This window comes from Strix aluco, chromosome 15 (genome assembly GCF_031877795.1).
Source record: "Strix aluco isolate bStrAlu1 chromosome 15, bStrAlu1.hap1, whole genome shotgun sequence".
NCBI lineage: Eukaryota > Metazoa > Chordata > Aves > Strigiformes > Strigidae > Strix > Strix aluco.
In genome coordinates this window covers 6,696,175-6,709,293 of record NC_133945.1, presented here as the reverse complement: position 1 = coordinate 6,709,293, position 13,119 = coordinate 6,696,175, and the positions used below count along the sequence as shown (strand labels likewise).

At 47.1% G+C, this 13,119-nt stretch overlaps 1 protein-coding gene across 3 annotated transcripts in view; it reads left to right on the top strand.

Annotated features, from left to right (window-relative positions):
- LMF1 (lipase maturation factor 1) overlaps positions 1-13,119 on the top strand; it is a 203,577-nt gene that overhangs the window by 60,650 nt on the left and 129,808 nt on the right. The gene's annotated exons all lie outside the window — the stretch shown is intronic.

The following is a 13,119-nucleotide window of genomic DNA, read 5'->3' as shown; positions in this document are numbered from 1 at the left end:
TCACAGTAGATACTCTTGGAAAACAGGTGCTGTACGCTTGTTGCATCTAAGGGCGACTTCCCAGCCCATGACAGTTCAGCAAATTCAGCTTGAAAGAGCAGAAAATTCTGCTTTTTCGTATGTGTCATGGAAGTAGTATTTCAAAACCCACTCTTTGATGTTGCATTCATTTCTTTGCCATAGCTATTGTGTTGCCAGATTTCGCTCAGCTTCCTAAAGCTGCAATTCTTGCTCATTACTAATTCCTGCAATTCTTGCTCATTACTAATTAACTAGATCGGGTCCTGCTGTGTGGTGATACAGATGGATAAAGTGATGCCTGAAGGTCTGCTCCAGCCCAGTTTTCTGTGACTCTATATAATATCTGCATGTGTAGCTAATCCTATAGATTTTAATGCAACTGCTGGTTGAAAATATTCAGTAATGATTTATGGGACAAAGTCACATTTTTAATGCTTTTAAAATGCCATAAGGCTTTTGGTCGGAGTTCAGGTGGATGCTGCTGCTCTAGCATCCTACCATGCTGCTCCTGCCATACCCTGGGAGGGAGGCTACTGGATGCATCTGTAACTGCAACTTAACTTTAAATGATAGAAATCAGTCCTTTAGGAAGCCTGACTTGTAGAGAGAGGGTCTGTCTGACTCTCCCTGGGATGAGAGCGGGAGATGGAGCTAATGGGGAGATCTCCGTGCTGGGCTGAACACACAATGTCAGGACACTCATGGCAGACAAGCTGTTGTGGTTAGGGAGGTAAATGCAAAATTATTTTGGCTCCTGTGATCTGCTTTGTGGAGTCTTTTTCCTGGGACAGCTGAGAAGTTGCTATTAGAAAAAAAGCTGGAATTGTTCTTAGCAAAACTCCTGAGGAAAGGAGTGAAAATGGGAGCGTCTGCAAAGCTTGGTGGTGTTTGTGGGCAAATGATGTTGGGAGGGAAGTGTGGTAGCCAAGTGAAGCACAGCGTATGGATTGGGGAGAGAATAATGGAAGATAATCCTTAAAAATGACCTGCCTTAAACCAACAGGTGGTTTGTAAGTCTGTGCGTGGGCTCTGCTGCAGCCTCAGAGCCTGGCGAAGCGGTCGGGAGCCTCAGGGCTGGCACCGCTGCAGGCTTGGGTGCACAGAGGCACCGTCCTCCCCGCGGCAGGGCTGGGTCTGTGCCGGTACTCACTGCTCCGTGTCCCTTCTGCACGAGATGGCCTGTGACTTGCTGCTGGCTCTGTGCAGAGCTCCGTGGGGACATCACAGGTGATGAGATGTGGGTCTCCATGCAGTTCATCCAACAGCTGTGAAGGGTACATTGTTGGTCTAGCGAGAACGGTTCTGTTGAAACTTCTTTGGATGAGAAATTAAGGGTGGTTTTGGTATTAAATTTTTGTGAGGAAGCAAGTTGTTCTTGATGCTTCCCCATTTCTCATTTGGACATCACGATGACTTGGTTAAAATTGAGATCTTTCAGAGTTGGCTGGAGAAGGTCCCAATAACACCTACGCTCGAGCTGGCTGGAGCTGTGTCCCCCCCAGCCGTGGGATGGGTGTGGGGAGGTCACAGTCCTGAGAGCAGCCTCTCTCCACCTGAGGAAGGATTTCTACAAGTTTAAAGCAGCGCTTAAAACTTAACGCGCCAGCCACTGTTGAGAGATGGTTTTACAGTAGGTTTCAAGTATTTTAAGCAACTGTTTAGGAAACACAGTTGAAGGCTGCTAACCTGCCAGAAATCTCCATCCACGTTTTAGTACAAATTAAATTTCCTGTCCTCTCCTTTAAGCACAGAATGATAAGCACTTTAGTAGCTGGTCTGCGTGGTTTCTTCATTATATTTTTGAGGGCAGCAAAGGTCTAAGTTGTTAAAGATTTGTGAGTGCAGTAATACAGCACTGGCTGACCTTTCACAACAGTCATGGGGACCCGTGTGGGTGACCCGAGGGGTCCCAGTCCCTGCAGGAGCCCTGTGCAGTGATTCAGGAGGAGCTGAGAGTGTTCCCTGTTTTTCTGGGTTAGATCCCATGAGGTGAGCTGTTAATCCCCTCATCTGGTGAAGTCCAAGATGCAAGTTACCTTCAATGCAGGTTAGACCTTGCAGGGCTTGGTGGGGGGTGTGGATGTGATTGGGGGGGGGTTGGTTTTTTGGGGTGGGTTTTTTTTGTTCTTTTTTTGGTGTGGTGTTTGGTTTGGTTTTGGGTTGGTGTGTTTTGTTTTTTTTTTTTTTCCAGGAACGTCATTGTGAATGTATTATTTGGGCCATTTATCCCCAGTGACATTTTTACCAAATGTCAGCATAGCCCCTTTGTCCCCGATGGGTGGAGGCTGACTGCTGTGGTCTTGATGCTTCTCAGCTTCTGAAATGCTTCTTCACAGTCGTGATGCTGATTGTAGAAAGAATCGACAATCCATGATGCCAAATGCAGGGAAACACAGCTAATTTTCTTAACAAGTTATATGATCGCTAAGTCTGCATCCCGCTTTCCTTCTAAAATAGAGGAGTCTGAGCTTTGCTCTCTTCCTGCTAATTTGTAATATATTTTCTGAATTATGGGACAGGTTGGATATAAAGGGAAACCGTGCTCACCAAACATCTTTGTTACTGTTATCTCTGTGCTGCTTCTTGGTTTTATCTGGAGAGTAATAACTCTCCCGTTATTTTAGGGAGAGCCCTCTGCAGAAGAGATGCCGCCCCTCGAGTCCCTCGTCTGTCTGGGTTACTGATATATAAGTAACAGGCATGGGAGAGGAAAACATGGAAAGGTCATTAAATGGGGATCTATACAAGCAAGTGGAAATTGGTGATTGATGGTATCTTTAATGTTTTGGGGCCCAAACACATGTACGTTTCCGTCTTGGCCAGGGTAATGGGGCTTGCAGGCACCGGGAGGCGAGTTTAATGCCTGAAAGCGCAGTGTCCTCCCGGCGCAGAGGTGCACCTGCTCACAGGCCATCTTTGATTTCTTCTCTGATCTGGGCAGGAGCAGAAGCCTGTGCACAAACGTGAACTGAAGGAAGTTTTTCCCGGGGGTGGGATTGGCAGTGATTATGTCTTACATGGGAAGAAAGCTCGACTTTCCCGCACGATTCTCCGGGGACTCTTCTAGCTGGTTGGGGTTAGGTTTTCCTTGGAAAATGCCATCCTCCAAAGCAGCGCCGTTCCCTCGGGTCAGCTTGGGGTTTTCTCACCTTGTGCTAAGTGAGCAGTGCCGTGTGGGGGTTTGACACGCACCTTAGATGGACAACTTGTCTTTCTTTCGCAGTGTGATGACTCCCAGTGAAGACTTCAGGTTCTTATCCCATAGCTCTCCTGTTTTCTGCAGTCGGTTCCTGTATCATGAACATGGGGGTTGATTTCATTTGTCAGCCCCTTTTTTGTTCTGCTCAGTGTATGATATTTGGGAACTTTTTCCATGCAGAGCTCTAGCTTCACACTGAAGCACTAGGAATTCCTACCAAAATGAGTGCTGATGCACCGATGGCCATTGCAGCCCTTCTTGTATCAGCCTGTGAAGGAACAAAAGATCAAGCCCAGTAAACTGCTGGATACAAAATAAACCTGACTGTGAAGAAGGGAGGCTGGACCTAAAGGACATTATTTCCTAACCCGAATTGGCATGATTGTTGCTATCGGTCTCCACAGAGCACATCAACCATCATTTCAAAATCTTCCTATATCCTGTTGCCCTTCAGGCTTCTTTACACCCTCCTAATTAAGGAGCACTGGAGCAGTGATATGTCTTTATGCTTTTTTACTACATAAACCATAGAAGCCCACAGAGCTGGTGGAAGATGTCTGAGCAACACATGAAAGTCACAGATGCGCTGTGCCTGCTCCCCTGCTTTGCTGCTGCCTTTTCTTTTGTATCTCCCTGTTAATATCTTTTCTGCTTAGGAGGTGAATATTGCTCCTGACACTCAGCACCATCCCCAGCATGGTCCTGTTTCCTCCTCTTTTAGTCTTAACCAGGTGTTTGCTGCTGAAGCATGTGAGCACCGTTGTCCAGCTCTGGACCAGTGTAAGGAAGTCTTGCTGTTTTCTGGCTAATCCTCCCCCAAAAAATCATGTCCAGAAGTTGCTTTATTGTGATGCCTTCCCTGAGGGCTGGCTAGGCATGCTTAGGGGAGATACAGCTTATGAGAAGTAAAATAATCCTGGCTGCGTACTTGCAGGAGGCGAGGAGCACAGGCAGGCTCTGCTTCTGGGGTTTGATTGGCAGCAAGTGCTGGGCTGATCTCAAATATTGCTGACTTTTTAAAAGGCATAATTATGTGATTCAATCTATATGTTTGATGTTCTTAATAATCCATTAGTGCAGGATGTAAAGACGGATGCTTCTTAGGAACATGCAGAGGCAACAGAATAGCAGTCCCTTTGTGTGAGTGAGTAGCTTGTTAGGAAATAAGTGATGCAAACAGACATTTATGGGGCTGATTCGCCTCAGAAGCGCTCGGTGACTTGATGTGTTCGTCGTTTTGCTTGCGACTCTCTGTCACTCTGATTTCTTGAAGCTTGGAAGATGCAAAGAGTTGTTTTGTGTTTCCACGAGAATCAAGAGGTGGGTAAGCAGAGGGGCGTGCTCGGCCCGTCAGCGTTACCCAAGGACGTTAACCAAACGGCGGTGACTTGCTGAAAGGAGCAGCCCGTGCTGTCAGTGAGGTGCTTTGCTCGGCACTGTTGTCTGGTGGTAATTAGCTGTTTTGACATCTGCAACTACCTGGGGAGACATCGAAGGCACGATGCTGCGCTCTCAAAGCCTCAGCCCTCTCTCAAGTATATATATTTTTCAGCAGACAGAGTTTGTTTTCCAGCTGCTCTGTTCCCTGTAGAGCTGGTGTTGGACTCGGTGTGTTTGGTGGGTTGGAGGACGGTGGGGCTGTCTCTGTGCTGCTGGCCCCACTCCCTGGTCTGGGTCAGCCTCTCCTCTGAGCCCCTCACTGCAGGCTGGGGGGCCCAAGAGGCTCTCGGCTCCTGGAAGCCATTTAGTCAAACTGCAGATTTGTATAATCGCCTGATCCCCAGTAATGGGACTCGTTGGAGGAGTAGCTGTGCTTCCCTGGTTCGGTAGAGCAGCATCTCCCCTGCATCTTGTGGCTTTTCAAAGCCAAGTCACATTTGTGCTGTCTGGGCTTTGTGCTCTGGCCAGGCTGGCGGGGGAGATTCAAGTTTCATTTCCAGGGCTGTGATCATATGCTGCACTGGGTGAGGCCGTGGCCTTTGCCTCTGAGATGGGCAAGTTTCTGGTTTGCTTTTGGGGTTGTTTTTGTGATAGGTAGCAGCATTGCTCATGAGCATTCTTTTATCAGAAAATACAATTTGTGGCTAATACCCCATTCAGAAAGTGCTAGTCCCGTTCTTTTTTTGCAAAAGACCTGGAGTAGATGACAATTTGTTGAGTTCATATATTTTGTGTAATTACCTGCTACAGGCGAAAACAATGTGCTGGGGGAATCCAAATACCTGCCCCGTTTGTGCTGGGGGCAGGCTGGGGAGTAGCTGTGAGCTGATGAATTGCCAGCGCTGTGTTGCTGAAACTTCATCATAGCTCTTTGGATCCTGAAAGTCATTAGTGATTGCATACGTAAACCGTAAAATATAGTTTCTGTTTCTTCATTAATTGAGTGTCTAAGAAACATTGTGTGCATACTTAGAGTCACAGAATCATTCAGGTTGGAAAAGACCCTTGGGATCATCGAGTCCAACCCTCAGCCCTACTCTACAAGTTCTCCCCTACACCACATCCCCCAACAGCTCATCTAAACGACCCTTAAACACATCCAGGGATGGTGACTCCACCCCCTCCCTGGGCAGCCTATTCCACTCTCTGACCACTCTTGCTGTGAAAAATTTTTTCCTAATGTCCAGTCTGAACCTCCCCTGTTGGAGTTTAAAGCTGTTCCCCCTTGTTCTGTCACTAATCACCTGTGAGAAGAGACCAGCACCAACCTCTCTACAATGTCCTTTCAGGTAGCTGTAGAGTGATGAGGTCTCCCCTCAGCCTTCTCTTCCTCAAACTGAACACTCCCAGCTCCTTCAGTCGCTCCTCACAGGATTTATTCTCCAGGCCCTTCACCAGTTTTGTTGCCCTCCTCTGCACTTGCTCCAGCACCTCGATATCTCGTATTGAGGTGCCCAAAACTGGACACAATACTCCAGGTGTGGCCTCACCAGTGCAGAGTACAGGGGAACTATCACCTCCCTACTTCTGCTGGTAAATGTGAGAATTACTTGCTCAGAAATGTGAGAATTTGATTTTCGTCAACACCTGTGTGCGTAACTATAGTAACACTGATAAAACTTAGTAACTGAAAAAACACGTGTAAAGGGATAGGAGTACAGGAATGTGATTTATCTGGATTTTGGGAAGAACCCCAGGCAGGGTCCATCCCTGAGCCCCCTCCAGCCAGCCTTGGTGGGTAAGGAGTGGCAGTGCTGGGTGTCGGGGGCTTCTCCCGATTTCTCTGCCGTGGGGTTTTCCTGCGTTGCATGAGCTGTGACATCCCTGTCCAGCTTGGGGCCTGGTGCTGCGGAGGAGCTCAGGCTGCATCCTGGCGTGCATCGAGCTGAATCTTGACATGCAAAGCTGATGCTTTTGACTGCAGACATGACTTTTATGATTTCCTCACTAATTATTCTCAAGGGTTGCCTCTGCTTGTTACACACAACTCCTCCAGTCTCACCAGAGGGGTTTGTTGATGAGAGGCAGTTAAATGTGGGGCTGTTCCCTATCAGCACATCTTTCTGTCAATAAAGTGGATATAAACAGGGTGCGTAATGAGTTCAGGTCTAACTCTTGGCATAATATTGCTTCTTCCAACTGGAGCTATAGTGGTAATGATGGGACAGGTCAAGGACTTACCAGGTCAAAAAGCAAAACTGCTGGGGACAGAAAATATGACTTGGGGACTGTGATGGGGAAACAGGTCCCAAACTGAGCCAAGGGCTGGGGGAGAAACTGGGATGAGCACAGGCAGAGCAGGAGCGAGGACGTGGGAGCCCCATCCAGCAGAGGATGCCGTGCCGGGGCCCCTTCCCACTTGGGCAGGTTTGTTGAGCCTGATGCTGCCAAAATCAAGCACAGCTGGGTTCAGGCCTGCCCAGCTCCATGCCAAGATCTGTTCTCGCATCATTACATCTTTGGCTTAACTGGGAAGAGCATTAAACAGCGAGCAGCTTTGAGTGGAGGAGACATGAGTGGTTTTTATGGGGGTGCGTGATAGCGTTTGCACGTGTGCTGTCTCTCCCGCTCTGTGTTATTTCAGGTTTGGAGATATTTGAAGTATGCGTGTAGGTTTTTAACGAGTGTGTATCAGCCGTGCACAGCCTGGATTGCTGCCGCAGATGAAGTTAGTGAGGAAAGTTGTGCGAGGGAACCCTGCCTGGAAGCGTGAGCTGCCGCTGTTTTACTGCAGCTCTGTGCGGCTGCAACCGTGCAGCTGGCACTTGAAGGGCTGGTGCTGGAAATGTCATTATCCGTTTACGGCTGGTGTTCCTCCTGTAAAACATGAGGCACATGAAATGCCTTTAGGTCAGGTTGGACTCAAGGCCAACGTAGAAGTAAGAGCTGAGACTGAGTTTTCTTGCACCAGAGCAAATGTGAGTGCTGCTTGCCCATCGTGGCACACGGCCGCGATGCTGTCGGGTGTTACTGGTCCCTCTGGAAGCACCCAGCAGTGATGATGTGCTTCAATTTATGTGACTTATCATCATCTCCATTTAAAAACATCTCCTGTGCCTTTTCCCTCCCCACCTTTCTCTCTGTGGGGCACAGATGTGGAGCCTGGCAGTTCTCTGTGTTACACCCGGCTGAGGACTGGTGGTTGCTGTGCTGATAATCCCAATCCCTTCCCAGTGCACATTCTGAGCACGGAAGGTGTCGGGGGGAGTATCGGTGATCAAGAAGGTTAAACGCCTTGAGATTCCCACTCTCTTGTTCTTGCAAGCCTGCTGCATCCCTGTTCCATGGCAGCAGAGCTGTGGTCCAGGAGTAGCCGTCCCAGGCCAGCCTGCCCGTTTGCTGCTATGGATGGCAGTGGGCTGGTGCTGGGATTTACCCGTGTTGGTGCAGGTCTCTTGGGTGCTCTCACTCAGGGAGTGCAGCCAGTTGCACCTGGCCAACAAGGGAGGGAAAATGCTTTTAGTGTGTCCTGAAGGAAATGGAGAACTGACGTGCACTTTCCTGTTTTTCCCTGTTTTTTGGGTCGTGGACGCTGTGATAGACAGGACCCGGCAGTGCCCCTCTGCTCATGGGCAGTACCATGCAACTTGGAAGTCATCTGCGCAGCTTCTCTACACCAACATCTCCTGCAGCCTCTTCTCTGGGTCCTCTTCCCAATGCCGTATGGTGGAGTTGTAGGGATACGGTGGAGTTGTAGGGATACGGTGGAGTTGTAGGGATACGGTGGAGTTGTAGGGATACGGTGGAGTTGTAGGGATACGGTGGAGTTGTAGGGATACGGTGGAGTTGAGAATGGTCAGTGTTAGGTTAATGGTTGGACTACATAATCTCCAAGGTCTTTTCCAACCTGGATGATTCTGTGATTCTGCCACAACCAGCTGGAGATACTGGTGCTCTGCGAGCAGTGACGCTTTAAAGACACATAAGCCCGTACACGTGCAACACAGCTTGTTGGGGCTCTTACTGTTTCTCGGGGGTTTCCAATAAGCATTTTGCTTTGCAGCAGGATGGGTTTGCAGTGCCCCATTAGCAGGGAGCAGGCAGCACTGCTGAGACGTGTACAAAGGACTCAGTAGGTGATGTTTGCTGTCTTGATGAGGTGATGTTCTGTACAAATAATTATCGCTCCTGGAGATGCAACGAGGAGGTGGGGGGGGGTTTCACGTGCTGGGAGTGTAACAGCACGTTGGGAAACTGGAAGTAAATAGGGAATTAAGGTGGAGTTGTGTCTTGCAAAGGATCACGGACATATGGAATAAGTTACCGGGGAAGGTGGCTGGAGCAGAGCGTATAAGTGAGTCTGAGACATCTTGATTAGTTTCTGGAGGAAAGGATTGAAGACTGTAGTGAAAAAGCAGGGAAACAGGATTTAAAGCACATTACCACTTTAATTTAAAAGTGCCCAAAGCAAGGAAATTCAGATTTAAAGCTGCCAATCTATCACTGGCTGATGCAGGTGTTGGGGTTGGGGTCTGTGTGCAGATGGGTCCATGCCCTGCAGGCTCCGCTCCCCCGGCCGGGAGCTTAAGCCCAAGCCTCAGGTTTGCCCCAGGAATTAGGTCCTTTAATATGTGTGTTATGTAATAAAATAGTAATATTTATAATATATGTGTATTGTTACCTAATAATATTCTAATAATCTGCTGTGTATGTAGTGTCCTTGACACCTTCTTTGTGCGATGCCCTTAAAGCTCTCGCAGGGGCTGCTCTGCTCGCCAGGCTGGTGGCACACCAGGAGCCAGGGATGGGGTCTTGCAGGGAAGGGGTTTTCTTCTCCCATTTATGTTCACATATTGGGGAGCCCTTCCCCAGAGTGGCTCCCCCACTCTTCCTTACGCTGGGTACGTCATGTAGAAGGTCCTGAGGGGCACAGGGGGAATTTAGGGAAAGCCAAGTGCATCTTTTCAATTGTGATTTGTGACTTGGTGGTCCCTCCCCTTGCTTTATTTTCTGTAAACAAAATTTCTCTCTTCCCCCCCCACTTTCTGGATTTCCCTTCCTGAATGTAACTGCAGACTGAACACCCCAAGTCCGAGCTCTGCCTCTCAGAGCTGTTCAAGTACATCCTCAGCAGAAGCCGCTGCAGAACAGAGGAGTCCTGGAGCATTTTTTGGCAGACAGAGACATAGAAAATAATTTAAATCCTCTGGCGTTTCAAGTCTACACAAAAGATATGTTTCCCCTTTTACAGAAGAAAAAAGGATCATTTAAAGTGGTAGTCTTGGGAAAGAAATAGCGCAAAAAGATTTATAATAATTAGCAATAAATTCTTCCACTAAATTCTCATCATTGTTTCCTAGTAAATGTTGTCCATCTTTCACACAGAGATGTGTTTTCACAGAGAAAGGATCAATTACTTCCAGATTATTTGTATACCATTAGATATTTAATCTCTTTTTAAATTATTTTTAATTTTCTTTGCTATTAGGAAAAAATGTTTCTTTTAACCAACTGCAGCATATTATTTTAGAAACTAGTGGTTCATGTTAAACTCTTCATTTTTCTTGTTTTGTTTTTGCTCGGATTCTGTTAAAAGTGTCATAACGTGGGTGGCATTTTAAAGGTTACTAGGAAGGGTGGGGATGTGATTAGCTAATAAGGGAGATGAACTTTCTGGCAAAAATAATGAAGACTTTGAAGCAAATAGAATCTGGATGCCTGTAGTAAAATTGCATTAGATGTAATGAAATAAAAGTTGGAATTTAGGCGATCTCTGTAAATATGAAAAAAAGAAGGAGAAGAAGAATCAAACGGATGTAGTTGTCATTTCAGTGACAAGCGTGCCCTGATCCTGGGCATTATGGCTCTGAAATTGAGAATAATTATTCTAATTTGTTTTATTACATTAGCGTGGGTAGGAGGGAAGAAAGGGAGCTTTCTTTTATGGCTTTCTCATTATTCATAGGCGAGCACGGCGGGGCCAAGCTCCCGACTCCCGCGCCGGGGCTTCATGGGAATTTTTGGAAAATGATGTCTGCAATGTTCTGACCTTTGCCGTCCCAGCTGCAGCCCTCCTCCTCTCTGCAGGGATCCCACACTTGACTCCTTAGCAACCTCCTTTGTGCCTCTGATCTCTCTCCATTTGTCTAGTAATAGCCCTTGGCAGGAAGACTTGTTGTTCCTTCGGTGGCTGTAAAAGGCAGGGAGCCGCTAATGCCAAGTACTTTTCAAAATCCCTTTCACCCACTCCTTGCAGCGCCGTCTTCAAAGTCAGTCAGATGCTGGTGCAGTCATGGTGGCTTCTCAAAGGGTCTTTCTGGTAGCCGGGAAAAACCAGCAACAAATAAACCAAAACAAAAATCAACACCAGTGACTACTCTTTCCTTTTCCAGTCTGTAGAGTTGAGGTGCTCTGCCGTTGTGTTTCGTGGCGACTCCAGTTTAGCTTTTGCGCTGGACCAACCTGTGCCCGTTGCGGCAGAACTAGACATTCACCTCTTCCATGGGTGGGACCTGGCCTGTGGGCTTACGGTCCTGGGGCCATCTCAGCCCATCCCTACCTGCGTGGGAGGGTACAGGCAGGTGGGGTTTGTTCACCTGAAGGTGGGTTCTTCCAGAGAATCTGGAGCCTGGTCCTATAATCTGCTAATGTGGGACCAGAACCAACGTTCTGCAAGTGAAGGGAAGTGCCGTCGCCTTGGTACAGGCTTGGACCTGAATAGGCCTGACTGTGGGCTTTGAACTGATGTGCAAGGTACAGAATAAAGCTATTTAACCAGTAGTCTCATCTGAGGAGCATAAGCTTGTCATTTTCTGGCTAAGGAGGAGGAATTTTGGCCCATTATTTCTCTCTTTTCGTGGAAGAAGCAGGAGAGATTTGAATTAGTGGCTGTTCATTTAATGAGAGGTTTGTATGAACATCAGGCACAGCTCTTTTTAAAGCCTTTAGTTTGCTACTGTCAGAGTTGTAGAAAAAAGTTTCCAAAGAGCCTAATACCTGTGTCACATCTTCCCCATGTGGCAATTCTTAAAGAAAGGAATAAAACACCCCTGTGCAGCACACGTGATCCAGATCATCCTTCCCGCGCCGCAGAGCTTGACCCATCCGGCAGAGCCTGCATGGGGGAGATGTGGAGGGTCTGGATAGGTCTGGCCCAAATCCAGCCTCTGCCACCAGCGCAGTTCCTGGCAAGCCCTGCACCAGAGCACTCTGTGCTGGAAGATTTGGGCTCATAAATTATGCAATTATTTAAAAGTATGCAAACAATTTCGATAGCCGTAACACGAACCTTGAGGCATAAAAGGACCATAGAAAACATACTGAATTTTTAAAAAGCTAGAGCCCTTGCTGGTCTTGGAAATTAAATATTGTGTCCATTATGAGGTATAGAAGAAAAAAAAAAAAGTCATAAAGCAATGTCGTGGAGTTCAGAGGCAGTTTTACACGTCCAGCAGGATTGTGCCACTGCTGTAGTGTCACACCCGTCAAGCATCTTTTCCCTGGTGGATGCAGCATTGGGGCATGATATTTATTATGGAGGCTGAAATAAAATCCAGAAATTATCCTTTCAAATGCAGAAGAAAGCTGGAGCAGGTGGGTATTGAGCAGGCTGGGCAACCTGGTGCATAACAGCAGGAAAACTGAGTGTTTTAGTATTGCTGTTGTGGTCTAAAGGCGTCGTGTCGGGTCCCTCGGATTGGGGTGCTTCAGGTGCCGGGGTCCAGCGGGCTTGAGGAGCAGCGTAGCTGACTGTCACCTTACAGCCCTGCCTGATTGTCCTTAAACAATTTTCTTTTTTTAATTTTAACTTTGTAAACCTCCTTCCTCTTCCCTGAACTTGGGGTCTAAATTACAGCTGGTTTGTCTTCAGGATACGCTGATATGTGTTTGGCTTTCAAAAGATGTTGGAACCACTTTTTCTGTGGGTAGCAGAGGCCGGCGGGTGGCTGAGTGTGTGAAGTGCAAGGCACTGTTTGGGATTTTCTCTGAGAGTGTTTCATTTATATTATGAGAAAAATTAAAATCTAGAATTTAGGATTGCCCTTCATTGAGACTTTTTTTTTCTTTTTCGCCTATCTTTTGTATTGTGAAGACACAGAAAGAAAGTCTTTAAATTGACTCTAAATTTATAACGCTGGTGCCCCGTACCCCACCCTTCTCTCCAGAGCCGGTATCAATAGGGGTTTTGCAGTCATAGCTTGAGTCACCAGGCTTTTTCTCGGCTTCCCGTGCTATTGGCCTGTCTGTACCATTTTTTTCAGAATTAATTTTGGGCTGAAAAAGTCTCAAAGAGTGCTTTGTTCCTCCTTGACACTCACTCCAGGGAAAAAAAAAAAAAAAAAGAAAAAAACCGTGGAAAATCTGACATCTGCATTGTAGAGAAAAATCAATAGATAGGGAGGAATATAATTATCCCCCACTCCTGAAAGAATTTTTAAGATATTTTTTGTAACAGTGACTCATATCGGCTTAGAGCTTGAATGACATTTTAATTATTTAGGCTTTTTTTCATTTTGAAT